This window comes from Capsicum annuum, chromosome 9 (assembly GCF_002878395.1).
Source record: "Capsicum annuum cultivar UCD-10X-F1 chromosome 9, UCD10Xv1.1, whole genome shotgun sequence".
In the NCBI taxonomy this organism is placed as follows: Eukaryota; Viridiplantae; Streptophyta; class Magnoliopsida; order Solanales; family Solanaceae; genus Capsicum; species Capsicum annuum.
In genome coordinates this window covers 183,544,534-183,556,834 of record NC_061119.1, presented here as the reverse complement: position 1 = coordinate 183,556,834, position 12,301 = coordinate 183,544,534, and the positions used below count along the sequence as shown (strand labels likewise).

The window sequence follows — 12,301 nt, the reverse complement described above, 5'->3', positions numbered from 1 at the left end:
AGGCCACCAATTAGGTAAGCAAATTAATTGATTGGTGAAACTCACCATTAGATACATCACCTTGGATAGGAGAAACCAGTGAATCTCTGCCATGGAAATCATAAGTAGTGACCCTAGATTGGTTCTAAACTCCTAGAGTAGGAAAAGCTCTACCCATATTGTCCTTAGACAGGAAAGAAGAGTTTACATAGAAATCAGATATTCTGGGAGGCATGATATGAAAACAAAAATATACAAAAATTAGAGAAGATTCAAGACCTTAGTCTCTATAGCTTGAAATAGAACAATAAGAAAGGGAAACATTCCTAAATGCCTAGTAGTCTCTCTGTTTAGGTGTGGAATACTATACACCCATAAATGAGAACTTACATAACACAACTTTGTTAAACCCCCAATAATACAAAACCTAGGTTCTGATACCACCTTTATCATGACCCAAACTAGGGCCTGTCCATGATGGGTATCTCAAATCTCACATGGATTAAAGATTACCCCCTTCACTTAACCAAACCAAACACAACATTCCTCAATATCAGATAAATTCCAAATATATAACAAGATAAGATAGAACAAAATTATGAAAATTAAAAAAATCTCTATAACTGGCGAGGCAGTAACAGACCAAAAAACCAACCAACATCACCCAAGATCCACAAGAATCCAAATAAAGACTTCTAACATAAGAACCAAAAAACAGTCTTGGTTAGGATATGTCACTAACATTGAGAGATGGCAATTAGAATAAAAATTATAATGAAACTCTCAACTCTAGTTTATGATAAGAACTGATAAAACGTCTAAGTTTTGCAATGTATGAAATCATAGAACTTTACCATAACAAAATGATGAACTGAGCCGATCAACCTAACTCTATTCAGGAAAAGTAAAAGTAGCTTCAGTGCCTGCATCGCATGGGGATACAACTTCCAAAGTTGATTAGTGGGGTTAACAATATCATATAACTGGGGTATAAGGATAACATAATGCCATGATCAACAATTTTAAATCATTCAAATCCTTTGCAGGCATTAGATGGATATACATACATACATATATATACATATATATATATATATATGCATATCACGTACTAGGATAGGGAAGAAGGTTTGTCATGTACTTTAAAACTTCAACTTAGGTCGTGTAGATCAATCGTCATAAAATAAAAGGTGCTCACAGGATATATAGGCCCAGTTCTTCCCCAACTGATAGGGACCCAATGTGTGTCGCTTCATGAATCAGAGGGTATATATATGCACTATGGGGGACTCGAACCTTCCTGTGACACAAATGCCAAATCATGTAATATAATGTGGGGGACTCAAACCTCCTAATCATGTGATTATAAGTTAAGAGTAACTCTAATCTCCCTGGTTGTATTTTCTAGTGTTTGCATCTCGATACCACCAATTTCATAAATCAACTATACAACCCTCATTAAAGCCTAATTAAATCAATTATCACACATTCTCATTCATTAAACCATATTTCATATTAAGGCATACATTATTGGTCTCGCCATACCAACTATACTTACAAAGTTACAACAACATGCCAAACCAATTACATCACTTGAGTGAATACACAACCATTTTGGTTTTGTTATGCAATAGCTTGTGAAATCACAAAATCCATTAGGTTAAATTAAAAACCAATATGCAGCATTTTAAGAATTAGTTCAAATTTCCACATTTCTCATAGTCAAAATCAATTTCATGGTTCGAGGGCGGGGTCATAACTACTTCAAAATTCATAAATTTAGGGAAAGTCAATGTGTTTGAGTTCATTCACCATACGAATGCACGAATAATTTCAAAAAAATGATTAATGCATGACTAATCACATATAAACCATGGGAAAATATTATTCAACAACAAGCATTCACAACCCTTAACCCTTGTTTCAAAATCAACATCAATATCATATAAAAAATACTTTAAAACATATGTTTTTGATAAATTAAAAATGAGGGAAGAGTAACATGCCAGATATACCAAGTTTCACGAAAAAAAGTCAATCCTTCATCCCTTAGATGACCTCCTTCTTGGAAACCCTAAGTATGGCTACTTGAGAGAATTTAAGAGAGCTTTGGAAGTATTTGAGTAACTTAACAATGCTAATAGGGTTCCTAATAGGGGTTTTAGGTCATGGGTTACAATTGGGGTAGAGGGCAAATGTCCAAATTGCACTTCACGAAAAGATTAAAAATTGTCGCAAATGACTACGGGCATGATACGACTCGTAAGGATAAATTACGACTCATCCCAAGGATTTACAGTCAAGATAGAACCATTAATGACCTATACTAGCCTTTCTATGATTCATACCATTGACTCATAACCACACTTAATGAGTCATAATCACTTTTTGTACTCAATACAACAATAATTTGGGATGACATACTAGACAGCCTATGATTGTGACATAATGACTCATCACGAGTCTTTATGACTTGTGGCTTCTAGTTGTAATAAAGACAGTCTCTTGCTCCAAACTTACTGGACACCTTACACCTTAATCCTTATGACCCGTAAGAGGTCTAGATGACTACTTGATAGCCATCCATACTCAGAGAGCAGAATACTAAGTTACTTGTTCTGATTAAGTTACAATCGAGTCCCTATGACCCATAATGACTCCCTAGAATTCATTAGGGGATTCGTAGTAAGGAAAGTGAGTACAAAATTTTACAAATTTCTAATGACAAAAACCCTGAGGCATTACAAAATCATTGGTGTAGGCGTGCAACAAAATTGTGATTTTATTCCATAAGGGTGGTGAGGACTATCTTTTTAGATTGACAAAGCCGACCACTTGATTTTTCATAGTGTTAATTGACTATTTTGATAAACATGAATAGCTTTCATTGTTCACTATTTAGATCTTCCAAAATGCTATTTTATTTTGCTTAGTGGTTTGGTGGTTACAAATATGAGCTTAAAGGATTTTTGACAAATTCTTATCCAATTTCATATAACCCACTCTAACATGCTTGGTATTGATTATCTTGTCCCTTTCATTATAGGGTCGAGGGCTCATAAGTCATATCACTAGAGTACTTACAAACTACGTTTGCTTAGAGTCTTTAAAAATAAAGGCATTTCATTTCGAATCCTCCAAAAATAGGCATTTTAAAAGGTCCGACACGGGTGTCGCAACAACTTTGGAGATTCCATACAATAGCTTAAAGGTTTGATTTATGATGATTAAAATCCTTTATTGTACTATAGGCTTGACATAGTTATCTAACTAATTAGGTATTGGAAGTGAACTATGTTCTTCTTATAAGTCTTATTGTACATTAAGTAAATAATAGAAATGAATCTTTCAAACATGTAACGAATCTGTGAAGCATGTAGGTCTAAGGGGAAACAACAAAATATACTTGAAAAATTATCTAGTTTAAAGCCAACCAGGTGACGTTTAGGAGTATGTCTTCTAGGGACAACATTAGTATTGAGTTCAACATAAGTGTTACATAAAGCGTCCTCATATAAGAAGAAACAGTTCAGTGACCTCATCTCCTCGCCTTCTTCATAGTTGTTAGTTCTTGATGAGATAATAATTCTACATAAACATTTTTTCCCCTATGGACGATCAAAATGAGTCAATAATTAAGGTTGAATAAAACAATCCAGCAAAGTGTAGTCTACTGAAACAGTAGAAAACACAACATTTTGAAAAGCTTTATATATTTCAAGTTTAATACACATGTTTTGTATTATAAGGTACCTTATGCTGGGTTGAACATTTGAATAAAACTGCATGGCATTTTACAGCTGCAGCAATGTACTGCATTTGCGAGAGGACTTGTACTTTCTCAAGATGTAATTATTAAGAAAAAATAGTTTACTCTAATCATTTTGCCAAATTCCAATCAAAATAAATGAAAAAAAGAAAAACCTGATTTTTTCACTAAGCATTACAAGTTTGGTAATGACTTCAAAGGGATAAAATAGTTGTAGTAAGTCGTTCTAAAAAAATAGCACAGGAATCATTGCACCTAGAGAATTAGTTTCATGCTTATTACAATAGAGTGGAAAAAAAACTAAAAAGGGAAGAAATCCAAGCGAATGCAAAAGGATGAATCTTATGCTCTACTCAGGTTTAAATATTTACTACCTCAAGTATGAGGTGTTCCTACAAGGCCTGTATTGTGTTGTTTAATTGCTTTCAAAAAATTCTTGTCACATTCTATTATAGTCATAATTCTGTATCAGATTTGTCTACCTCTTTATGTTTTGGGCTTTTAGTTTATAAAGGGTGACATATTACTTCACTTGGTGCCTTAGGTGAGAAATTTATTGGGTAAATTATTAGTGTTTACTGGGTAAATTTTGACATAGACTTGAATACTGAAAATGAGTGTTTATACAATTGTTTGTACCTGTATAATTGTGTGGTCTATTTTAATTTGTTTAGATGAAGATGATATATTTGTAGATCATAATTACTTTTAATGTTGGAGATTTCGGTGTGTTATGTAGTATTTTAATGGATAGTGAGGATAAAAGATGGTTGAAATGTTTAATATGGTCTAATGAGTTCAAGTATGGAGTGAAAAACTTTCTTGAGAAGGCATTGGAATGAGTTTCTCAAGGAAATAATATATTATGTCCATGTAGAGACTGTAAGAATCAATATTAGCTTTATAGAGATGTGGTGGAGGATCGCTTACTTTATAAAGGGTTTTGTGCTGGTTACACCAAATGGACTTCCCATGGAGAAAGCACTTTCTTGAGAAAGATGCATCATCCAATCAATGATGTTAAAGGTTAAAATATGTGTGATGATATTGATGGACTACTTCACAATATATTTAGAAATATAGAGGCTGAATTGGGCCATGAAGAAGGTGATGGAAAGGCATTTCCAAAAGATGCAAAGAAATTGTTTAAATTGTTGGAGGAAGGAAAGAAATTATTATATTTGAGGTGTGAATATTTTAGTAAATTAAGATTCACTATTCGGTGTACTTGTTTAAATAATTGCATGGGTTGAGTAAAGTAGCATTTTCATATTTGTAAGTGTTGATAAAAGAGGCATTTCCCTTTGCTTAGATACTAGAATCTTTCAATAAGGACAAAAATGTGACTAGAGATTTGGGTCTTGATTATAAAAAAAATACATGCTTGCCCTGATAATTGCATGTTATTCTGAAAGGACAATGAGAAAGCTAAGAACTGCTCTATATGTGGGACTTCTAGATGGAAGAGTTTTGATGGTGTCTCAACCAATGTAAGGTCTAAATTCCTGCAAAGGTTTTAAGGTACTTTCCCTTAAAGCCTAGGCTTTAGAGGATGGTCATGTGTCCCCTAAATCAGCTGTTGCAATGAAATAGTCATGCTTATGAATGACCAAATGATGGAAATGTAAGGCATCCCGCTGATGGGAAAGCATTAAAGGATTTTGATCATTTATACCTGGACTTATCTAGAGATCCTTCTAATATTAGTCTATGTCTCTCAAATGATGGTTTCAATCCATTTTGAACGATGAGTATTTCTCAGAGCAGATAGACTATTATGTTGATGAACTATAATTTATCACCATAAAAAGTGAGTATTATATGTTGAAAATAATCATTTCATGCCCATCATATTCTTTAAATGACATTGATGTAACCACTAATTGATGAACTAAATGAACTGTAGAAACCTGGGATAAAAACATATGATATTGAAACAAACAAACATTCTAAATACATGCAACATTAATGTGGACAATTAGTAATTTTCCAACATTAGCAATGCTTTCAGATGGGTACTTGTCGTATGATATGGTACCATTTAGGGTCCCCAAGTCATATGTTTCACAGTGTGTCCTATTTCACTTACTGTCTAAGGTACGATTAGTCATCTTACTAGTCATATGTTAGGGTACGAGTGGTATGTTACTAAGTCGTATGATACTCGAAGATAGTCTAGAGGATTCTACCTAGGGTATGGGCTAGGGGTACCAATCGTATGATTGGATAAAAGTTGGTCTAAGAACTTGTATGTTGGACAGTGTTGGGATCCAAGTTGATACCTAGGAAACAAGTGGTGGGTATCATTCGTATGAGAGGGTACGGTTTGGGTATGTCAAGACCAAAAACAGGCCCTAGCCGTGATGGACATCCTGAAGCATGAAGGCCTGAGAGACTTTCTAACTCGCAATCATACGCAAAGATAAAATTTGGAAATAACCGACATTACAAAACCATGGTCAAACTTTGAATCCAACTTAACAATATTGAAGAAATTCTTTAAACATTTAGACAACATCTATATTAGTCTGTGAAATCTCTATTACATACAAAAATGGATAAACTATTTGAAATTGGGACAAGGTCCCAGTGGACCTAAATAAAAATAAATAATGTATGGCTGAAATGAAATAGGTCTTCTGGAATAGAGAAGGCGCACTAACTACACACTTCACTTCTGTCTGAAACAAATCTATGACTTAGCAGGACCCCTAGACTGAGCGCCAGACCCTGAAATATAGGGGGTCAATATAATTGTAATGGTATGTGAAACAACTCAAAATAACATGTTTTTATGTAAAATAGATTAGAGCATATGGTGAATTCAATAATCATAATGTGTAAGTAAAATACATAGGCAAACAATAATGAACTTTAAGGCGCTTCTTTGAAAACATGACTCACTCTTTATCTTAATCCTGAGATAGATAGTACACCCTACATTTCTACGATCCCATGAGCTATATGTAACCCACCCTTAACTCGGCGGCCAAGCCCCCAATCCAAGTATGCCACAAGGATTGGGGTCCTAATTTCTAATCTATTATACCATTTTCTCAAGGATAAGTATACGTTGGTTTTAGCTAATCATGTCATCCGAATTAGCAAATTTGGTTATTCCGGCGATGAGCCCTTACACTCAAATACCTTCTTCGGGTAACCATCTACCTCTTTTTATGCCTAATATTAGTTCTTTAAAACCATTCATCTTAAATTCAATACATTTATCATTAATTCTGTTAAGGGCATAGTATCACCGGGTATCGTCATACCCTGACTTGCAATACCAAATCATATCAAATTCACAGCCCATCATATTCAAAACATGCACATGAACACCTAAAATTTTATAATATTACAATAGAGTTATCACTTTGAAACCTCAAGAATATTTGGGCATTTACCCTCTCTTTGTAAGATTCAGAACAATGTGGTGGTCATGTCAATTAAATCAATCACATGTAATTCTTTCCTTTTTAAACAAAGAATATAGTTATAGAGAGACACTCCCTCACATCATATATAAACCATGTCAAATACCATGATATCTGAGAAGATCACTTTCAAATCCCAAAACATGCATTTCAAATCATTCACATTGAATAATGTAATCTTTAGTTCACAACAAGATAGGAAATTTATACTTATGCCCTCAATTAATCTTACAAATATGCACAAAATCATATATATATAGTTATAATTCAATTTCCACAAAATATAATTCAAATCAACATAATTTCATTCAAAACAGTCCCATGATGCATAATCTTCAAAAATCATATCATATACTTTAGTATAAATCAAAATTAGGAATCTTTAATCTTGACAAAATATTTAAACTTATGCCCAAGGTTTTTAGAGTAGTCCCACATACCTATATCAGTAGTTTTGAAGAGCGGACCCCTACCCTTAAGTTTTTTCTTGAAGATATTGACTTAGAAGAAGATTTTTTGATCTATAAGAGGGAAGTTACGGTTTGTGTTGGGTTTTCTGATGTATTTATCCCTAAACGCCTTTTAATCTCATGTTATGCAAAGTTATGACGTGATAGAAAAGACTAAATTACCCTCTCCAAGGCCATTTTACTTAAAAGACTTTGTAAACTGGGCACCGATGGCCATCGACACGAACATCATCGCGACACATCGATTTCGCATCGATTCACTATTTCCAACCTCCAAACATACCTCTAATGTTGTCCAAAAAGTCTAAAAATTCCCCGACACATCCCTTTTACTCCCCCAAACATGAAATAACTTAAAAATTAACCTTCCAAGGTATAAAAGGTAGAAAATAAAATCATCAAAGGTTAGGGGTTCAAAATGTGACTAAGTCCTTTTGACACTTAGAAAATTTTTTAGAAGATTAACCCTCTGACCATGCGACAAAGTGATATCAAGTCGAGAAAACTATAGGGCGTCACATTATTCCCCCCTTGGGGTCATTCATCCCCGAATGATGGCTTAGAGCACAGACAAGCACGATTTCAAACATACTAAAGAAAAGAAAGAGTATAGAGAGAGAAAATGAGTGTTACCTTCTATGTCATTACTCACTATCTCAAAGAGGCCTGGGTACCTACTTCTTATGTCATCTTCTGACTCCCAAGTAGCTTCCTCCAATTTGTGATTCTTCCACAACACCTTGTTTGAAGTTATTTCCTTACTCCTCAACTTTTGAACTTGGCGATCCAAGATTGTAATAGGCTTTTCTTCATATGATAAGGAGTTTGCTACCTTGATCTCCTCTATAGGAAACACTAGGGAATGATCTCCAATACAATTTCAACATGGATACATGAAACACAGGATAAACATAAGCTAGATTTGCGGGTAACTCTAACTCATAAGCGACCCCACCTATTATTATCACAATATGATATGGTCATATATTAAGGAGACTTTTAGAAACACCAAATCACCAACCTCAAATTCTAGCTCCCTTCTTCTAATATAGGTATAGGATTTCTGGTGACTCTGGGCTATCTCGAGTCATTCTCTAAAGATTTTTACCTTCTCCATTGCCTGATGAACAAGATTAGGACCAAACAATTGCATTTTACCTAATTCATTCCACTCAATCGGTGATCTATATCTCCTCTCATAAAGTGCTTCAAAAGGGGTCATCTTAATGTTAGTATAGTAGCTACTATTGTAGGAAAACTCTATCAATGAAAAATGATCTACCAAAATACCTTTCAAGTCAATTACACAAGCCCTGAACATGTCCTCAAGCGTCTGAATGGTGCGCTCAGCTTGCCTATCTGTCTTAAGGTGGAATATAGTACTCATGTTCACTTGGGTACCTAAACTCCTCTGAAAAGATTTCTAAAACTGTAAAGAGAATTGCGGATCTTGATCGGATATAATGGATACCGGTGCCCCATGCAAATGAACTATTTCCTCAATGTATATTTTGGCATAATCATCTCTTGAGTAGTTAGTCCTCACAGGCAAAAAGTGTGCTGACTGGGTCAGCCGATCCATAATTACCCAAATGGAATCATACTGGTTTCAGGACCTTAAAAGTCTAGTGATGAAGTCCATATTGATTATCTCCTACTTCCACATAGGCAACGCTACCTATTGGGACATACCACCTGGTTTCAAATGTTCCACTTTAACTTGATGGCAATTCAAAGACTTTGAAATAAAATCAGCCACATCCCGCTTCATATTATTACACTAATATCTAGTTTAAAGGTCATGGTACATCTTAGTAAAGCCTGGGTGAATAATATACCTCAAAGTGTGAGCCTCGTCAAGAATCCTCTCTTGCAAACTATCTACATTAGGTACACACAGCCTACATTGGTACCTCAAAATACCATAGCTGCCAATTTCAAAAGACATCACCTTCTGTTGACCCACATCTTCCTTAATCTGCATCAGGATGGGATCCTGGGCCTGTTTCTCCTTAAATTCTACGCATAAGGAAGATTTAGTTATTTCATGCACAACTACTCCTCCATCTTCAAAATCTAAAAGCCGGAACCCTAGATTTGCAAGCGGATGAATATCTTTTATAATCTCCCTTTTTCCTTCCTCAACATGAGAAAGACTCCCCATTGATAGTCTACTGAGGGCATCGACCTCCATATTCGCCTAGCTCGAATGATAGCGCAGGCTCATGTCATAATCCTTCAATAGTTCCAACCACCACCTTTGCCTAAGATTCAACTTTTTCTGCGAGAAAACATACTGTAAACTTTTGTGGTCAGTGAAAATATCAACTTGTACTCCGTACATATAATGCCTCTAGATTTTAAGTGCAAATACCACGGCCGCTAACTCAAAGTCATGGGTGGGGTAGTTTCGCTTGTGCACCTTCAACTGTCTTGATAGATAAGCTACCACCTTACCATCCTGCGTAAGTACACACCCAAGTCCCACTCAGGATGCATCATAATATACAACAAAACCCTCTACACCCTCGAAAAGGGTCAAAATAGGTGTGGTAGTCAACTTGTCTTTTAACTTCTCGAAACTATTCTTATAAGAGTCAGACCACACAAATGTCATGTTTTTCTTAGTTAACCTGGTAAGTGAACCAGCTATGGATGAAAAACTCTCTATGAACATTCTGTAATACCCTGTTAAACCAAAGAAACTCTGAATATCGGTTGGAATCATGGGCCTGGGCTATTTCCTCACTACCTCAATCATTTGAGGATTAACTTGAATTCACTTACTAGACAGAATATGCCCTAAGAAAACAATAGTATCAAGATAAAATTCACACTTGAAAAATTTTGAATATAATTTATGACTTTTGAGTGTTTGAAGGATAATTCGGAGATGATTAGCATGATCCTCCTTACTCTTAGAATAAATCAGAATGTCATCAATAAAACTATGACATAAGGATCTAGAAACTAATGGAACACTCTATTCATTAGATCCATGAAAGCTGCAGGGGTGTTTGTCAATTCGAAGGACATGACTAAGAATTTATAATGGCCATATCGGCTTCAAAAAGCTATTTTGGGAATATAAGCCTCCCTAATCTTCAACTGATGATACCCTGAATGAAGGTCTATCTTTGAAAAACACTTAGCACCGTGAAGTTGGTCAAAGGGACCATCAATTCTAGGAAGAGGGTACTTGTTTTTGACAACTGACCTTATTTAGTTGACGATAATCTATACACATACGGAGGGAACCATCTTTATTATGCACAAAGAGTACAAGAGCACCCCAGGGAGAAACACTAGGATGGATAAAGCCGTTGTCAAGAAGATCTGTCAGCTATTCTTTCAACTTCTTTAATTTTGCAGGAGTCATTCTATAGGGTGGAATAGAAAATGGGACAGGTATCTAGTAATAAATTAATACGGAAATCTATCTCCCTATCAGGAGGAATTCCAGGGATATCATCGAGAAACACTTTTAGAAATTCATTAACCACAGGGACAGACTGAAGAGGAGGACTTTTGGCATCAGAGTCTTTTACCCAAATAAGATAATACAAATAACCTTTGGAAATAAGCTTAAGAGCTCTGAGGTAAGATATGAATTTTCCCCTAGGTACTAAAGAATGCCACTCCTATTGTATCACTGGTTTATTCAGAAAAGAGAAAGTAACCTTTTGGGTTCTACAGTCCAGCATGGCACAACATGAATGGAGCCAATCCATTCCTAGAATAGTATTAAAATCAACCATATCAAGCTCTATGAGATCTACCATGGTATCATGGCCACAAATAGACACGACATAATTTGTATATAATTTCCTATCTATAAAAGAATCACGTACAAGAGTGGAAATAGAGAAAGTATCTGTAATAACTTTGGGCTCAAACCCAAACCTGACTACCATATATGGGGTCCCATAAGACAAAATAAACCCGAGATCAAGTAACACATATACATTGCGAAAGAAGATTTATATCATACCTATGACTAGATCTGGAGAAGCCTCTGCATCCTAGTGGTTGGACAAGGCATATAACCGGTTGCGACCACTTCCAGTAGCTGATGTATCCCCCTTAGATGGTGGTGTTGGCATGGAGAATTTATCTTGGGATCTAATACCTCCATATTTTCTCTAGTAGTGTGGAATTCCTTCTTGAAATAACCTAATTTACCACAATTATAACACACGCACTCACTATAGATACACTTTCTAGGATGGTTCCTCCTGCAGTTTCCGTAATAAGGTTACGTCCTATATGACTGAGCCACACTCCCCTGTGGCTTAGTGCCCTATATTCTCAGCCCATGGCTAGGCTGGAAATTCTAAAACCATACATCAGCTGGAGGTCTGGGCGCTGGGGCACTGGCTGCAGGTTGATCATCACTCCAAAATGTTTTCTTCAGCCACTTATTACCCAAATTACCATCTTGGTGCTGACTAAAATTCTGATCTGCCGATTTGGCCCTCTTAGCCTATCTATCCTTATCCCTTGCTTCCGCAACCTTCTTCTTCTGCTTCTTCACCTATTGCATGTGAATAGACAATTTGGAAAAGTCCATATCTCTTTTTAACATGGCCCCATTGCAGTCTAAGACCAAGTCATTCGAAAGATCGGATGCAAATTTCCCCATACATACC

General features: G+C 35.6%; 1 pseudogene; it reads right to left on the bottom strand.

Moving 5' to 3' along the window:
* LOC124887147 overlaps nt 1-9,846 on the bottom strand; it is a 115,020-nt pseudogene extending 105,174 nt beyond the window's left edge.
* Between the last annotated feature and the right edge of the window lie 2,455 nt (nt 9,847-12,301).